The following is a 5,718-nucleotide window of genomic DNA, read 5'->3' as shown; positions in this document are numbered from 1 at the left end:
TATTTTTTTTTTTTTTTTTTTTTGTACTGGGGATGGAACTCAGGCCCTTGCACTTGTGAGGCAGGTGGCGGCACCACTGAGCTAAATCCCCAGCCCTGCATCAAATATTTTTTAAAGTAGGATAATATACCTCATAAAGTTGTGAGCATCAGTTGAGATTGTGCATACAAATCACTTACAGTAGTAACCCAGTCTTAGGTGGAAAATGTTCAGTAAGTACTGACTAATCCTTACAAAAGTCTATGGCCAATATCATAATAGTAAATAGTCACATGTAGAGCCGAGCCTATAGTGTATATAACTTTCTTTGTACTCAAATCTATCCCTACCCCATTGTTCATAGGGAAAGGAGAAAACAAGGATATTCATTACACACACTTGATATTGGAAAAGAAAAAGTTGACACTATGGAAAGACCTAGGTAGGGAAAAAACATAAAGGAAGAGTTACAAGAATTTTTTAAAAGGAAAAAACCCACGGGAAGTCTGGAGATAATTTAAATGGCTGTTTATTGGAAACCTAGACAAAAGAGCGTGTCAAAGACAAATATTTCCAGGCATTAAAAAGCCATCATCAAAGTCAAAGAGTGATACAATGAAAAGAACGCTTTTTAAAACCTGGAGTATTAGAGCCCAAGTGCCCAGAATGGAAAATCCAAACAATGAGCAGCTGAACGACAACAGAAAATGGGAGCAGGGTTCCAAAAAAATTTAAAAAAAACTGGAAAGAACATTTTGCAGAGAACTGAGCTAGTAAGAAGTCCTTTAACTGTCACGTGGAGGGAAGAGGTTGTCATGTGATCTCATCCAAGTTTGGTGATACAATGAAAAGAACGCTTTTTAAAACCTGGAGTATTAGAGCCCAAGTGCCCAGAATGGAAAATCCAAACACTGAGCAGCTGAACGACAACAGAAAATGGGAGCAGGGTTCCAAAAAAATTAAAAAAAAACTGGAAAGAACATTTTGCAGAGAACTGAGCTAGTAAGTCCTTTAACTGTGTCATGTGGAGGGAAGAGGTTGTCATGTGAAAGAACGCTTTTTAAAACCTGGAGTATTAGAGCCCAAGTGCCCAGAATGGAAAATCCAAACACTGAGCAGCTGAACGACAACAGAAAATGGGAGCAGGGTTCCAAAAAAATTAAAAAAAAACTGGAAAGAACATTTTGCAGAGAACTGAGCTAGTAAGTCCTTTAACTGTGTCATGTGGAGGGAAGAGGTTGTCATGTGATCTCATCCAAGTTTGGAAAAAAAAAAACAGGAATCTGGAAAATAGAGCTGAGTAGTAGACACTGCAGGTTGCTTTGGCAGGACAGAGCTGGGCAGAAGGGAGAAACACAAGAGAACACATTTACCACTGAGGCGGTTTGTCTTCTCTTTGTCATAATATGTATAAACACACAGTAGATGTAATGGTTACAACTTTTTTTTCCAGTAGCCAACAAAAAGCCATGGTAACTATGGAGAGTAAACCTAAGAAGTAGAGTAACACAAACTCTTCCCAGCTGCTATATCTTGGTCTACAAAAACTCAACAAAAGTATCTTTGTCAGTAGATCGAATAGCTCATCCCATATGATGTTACCAAGGAGACTCTGGCACTCTTGTTCTGTCTCAGGGAATATTCACTAAGTAGCTTTTGTAGGTTAAAAGACAATTGCAATGTTGCCCTTCATTTTTCCATCAGTGTTGGAACATTGAATAAAGGTGGAGATCTAAAGTGATCATCGTCTCCACAATCAGTTATTTCATCCATATCTCGAACTTTTTACTTGTAATCAAATCAAGTGCTGCTAAAATATATTTTTCCTTTAGTGTTGCATGAGAGTATTCACTCTTGAGAAGAACATTTTTTGTGTGTTGGAAAAGTTAACATGGCCCCTGATCAAGATCAGCAATGAAATCGTACTCCCATTTATGCCTTTGGCACAAGGTCTTATGTTTTCTCAACGCAAGCAACATTTTAATTTCTTTGCTTGGAAGTTTTCGTGAGTGCCTTTCCCAGTTGGAAGAGGTTTAATAGATAATTCCCAGTACAAGCTTTCAAATTTCTCCGAAAAGGTCAGCATTCAAACAACTGGTCTTTACATGGCTTCTATGCTACTTTGCCTCTGAACAAATTGAGACCACCGACACTGTGCTTAGACCCTCTGAGGAAAGGTGTGAAGAGTTGAAGTGTGACACCTGCTGCGTGGCCATGGTAATGGCTTTGGCGTGAGCTGTGTGTACTGACACCTGCCCACCTGTGACATGAACATACATTTATGCTGACTGAAAGCATGTGCATTACCTCTTAGAAACAATGTCAATAAAATTGTTCTTCTGAAACCATAACAATTTAATTAGGAATAAGGAGCTCGGAGAAATTTAAGGCAATGGTAGGATATACTTTAGATGCTTGTTTTTAAAGCCTGAGTTTTATTCTTGTGACAGTACAAGTGAACCTAAACCTTTTAAATCCTGTATGATAAGAATGACTATTGAATAATCTTTCTTTTGTGCAGTTTCTCTTTGGGGTCTCACTCTACACAATCTAGCCTCATCTTGAATTATACTGTGTAGCCCAGACGGGCCTTCAACTCCCCGTAATCCTCTTGCCTCAGCCTTCCAAGGGCTGGGATTATAGGCCACTACACCAGGCACAAACAATCCTTATTGCAGTAACATTTACAAATCAATTGTGCAAATACTGAATGGCGCTCAAATTCTCACGGCTAAAAAGAATGATAGGCTAGAAAACAATACAATGAAAAGCAAATAGAATTACTTAAAATGAAAAAAAAAACTCGACTCAGTCCTGTGTTATGGATCGACTGAATGTGTTTAGACACAAAAGACAGCTGAAGCCGTGCTGAAATGAAGCATACTTGAACTCTGACATGAAAGACTAAATGTCAATCCCATTTTTACCTTCTAATTAGAAAGCCACTAATGAGTTTGATGTTTTATTGTGCTTAATTTGCTTCATTTTAAATGATATATGGGTGAAAATATGTTGATTCACAAACTCCTTTGGGTCAAACCTTCGGAATTTTCAATTAGATAAGTGATTCACTAATGGACTGGTAGCCCTGTCTTTGTTACTCATTATGGAAATGTATTATGAAGGCTCGAGACTACCCTAAGTCTGCTGTCATTATTATCTACCTACCAATTTATTAAGGTCCTCTGGTAACTCTCCCAGCCTGAGTGCACAATTCCCCATGGGGCCCTGCCTCACTGGTTACAAGAACTTTGCTACAGGAAGAGAAAAGGATGGGATGAAGGCCTGAAGGCCTCACCATCCCTACATATAGCCCCTCCCAACAAATCCCTACTTTGAAATGCATTTGTTTCCAAGGACCACATCTCCTCAAGACAATGGCCAACATGAGTTGCTGCTATTTTCAAAGCCTTTTTAATGTGTCTTTTCCTGACAATGATCACACTGGGTGGTAAGCATTACTCATAGTTCCGTGCTACAGGTGAGGGGACTAAGGTTCAAATGGTGAAATCAAGTTGGGAACCCAGACCTTTGACTCCAAATCCAGTGTTTTTCACTATATCATGATACTTGAGAAGTAGCTCAGGCATAAATGAGCTAACGAACTACCCACTAGCATTTTTACCCTGCTTTTCCTCCCCCACCCACCTTGTTCTGTGGCCCAATAGCATTTTCTGAAATGGTCCACAAATAGTATAGTAGTTTCCTGCAGGTGGGACAGGGATGAAAAATTCAGGGAGTTTTCTCCAAGTGAGGCTCTCACATTTGACCATTTTCCCAACCTTATGCATATTGAGAAGAGCTGGAGCTTGCTGTTTAACCAAATGAATCACAACAGAGTTCTTTGTTGTCATTTTTTACTATTCCTTGCAGAAATATGCATTGCCCTGTGAAGAGAATGAGAATGGGTAGAAATCCATTTCCTTTGGGTTTATTCCATTGTAGCTCTGCTTTCACTGAAGATGCCCTCGCTGCAAACATAATGGAGGCAAGCCCTCAAGAGCTGGATTTCCTGCACTAGGTTTGCAGAGATCTTCCTTCATGTGTAAAAACGGTCATTTTCAGCTATCATCAAGAAATCAAATAATAGCAAAGGCTGGTGAGGCTGTGTAGGGGTGGAAAGCACCATCCACATTGTTGGTGAGAATGTAAACTAATACAACCGTTATGCAAATCAGTATGGATATTCCTCAAAAAACGAAATCGAAATTCCACTTTACCCAGCTATTCCCCTTCCTGACAGGGTAAAAGACAGTAATAAGCAGAGGGTATACATGCACCAGTATAAAAATAGTACAGCTCATACTAGCTAAATCTTGGAAGAGGGCTATAACTCCATCAGCAAATAAAGAAAATGTGGTATTTAATACACAATGAAGTACTACCCTGCCATCAAGAATAAACTTGAGTCATTTGTAGGAAAATAGATGCACCTTGAGACACAATAAGTGAAATTAGACACACAAATATCACGTGACTTAATCTGAGAAATTCAAAATATAAAGGGAAAAATAAAAGATAATAGGACACAGAGAATAGGTCTTTTGCAAAAGAAACATGAACCAAAAGGTGAAGCGGGGGACAAGAGGGGAAAGGGATGAGAAAATTAAAATGTGAAATGTATAAGTGTCAGCTCCACACGAGGAATGCAATCATTATGTACTATAAACATGTACTGGTAAAACAATTTTATATAAAGAAAATATCTGTTCTCATTAAAGGTTCTTGGGAAGTCTCATGTCTTTTTACAATGCCATCCAGCTTAATATTCAAGAGAAGTTTAGTATTTGAGTAAAGACAAGAAAAGCAGCTTAGGCAAGGTTGCCTGAAGCTCCACTTTTTTTTTTCTTAATGAGTTTATTGGTACTTTTAGGTAGACAGTACAGTTACAGTTATCATTGGGATCTTGTACCTTTACATGACAGGTCTTGGTTCTCATTTTTTCCCCTTACCCCTGCCCTCCCTTCACCCTCTCCTTCCTTCCCTATTTATGAAAACTTTATTTCCATTTTTTTCTCAGATTTTTTCTTTTCCCATTTTCCTTTCCCCTACCCTTCCGCTTCCCCTACACCTTTAGCCCTTTTTTGAAGCTCCGCTTTTGTTTACTTAATAGCCAAGAAGCAAGTAAATGGGCCAGGAGACATTTTGTTTCAGATAGGCTACTTTTTTGGTTTTGTACTAATAGAAATTGTCAAGCTGTCACACTGCTAAAGTCAGTGTGAATTCCTGAGAGTGCTTGTGTTTTGTTGCCTGGGCTCCCTTCTGGATTATGAGTCAGGCCTTAGACCCTGCAAATACTTACTGTCTGCATCTCCCCACTCCCCACTCCCAACTCCCAACTTCTCTCTGCACACTTCCTCACATATACACATGCATTTGTGTCTAAGTTAACCAGATAAGCCAGAAGAGATGTGCTGTGGCTTGAATATCCCCTCCAAAACTGACTTGAAATTCCATTGCCATTGTAACAGTATTAAGTGGCCATGAGGGTACCACCCTCGTGAGTAGATTAAAGCCATTATTGCAGAAATGGGTCAGTAGTTGCACAAATGGGCTCCTCATAAAAAGGTGATTTTGGCACAGTTTTCTCTTCCCCATGTTGCCCTTTTCCATGTTATGGTAGCAGAAAATAGATTGAGAAGCATCTGATTTTTTTGCTTCACTTTACTGCCCTTCTACAACTGGCACAAAGATAGACCTAGGTTAAACCAGAAATAGCCAGTGAATCTAGAAATCCAG

This window comes from Fukomys damarensis, unplaced genomic scaffold (genome assembly GCF_012274545.1).
Source record: "Fukomys damarensis isolate Sample0158 unplaced genomic scaffold, DMR_v1.0_HiC HiC_scaffold_21, whole genome shotgun sequence".
Classification (NCBI taxonomy): domain Eukaryota; kingdom Metazoa; phylum Chordata; class Mammalia; order Rodentia; family Bathyergidae; genus Fukomys; species Fukomys damarensis.
This window is presented reverse-complemented; position numbering follows the sequence as displayed.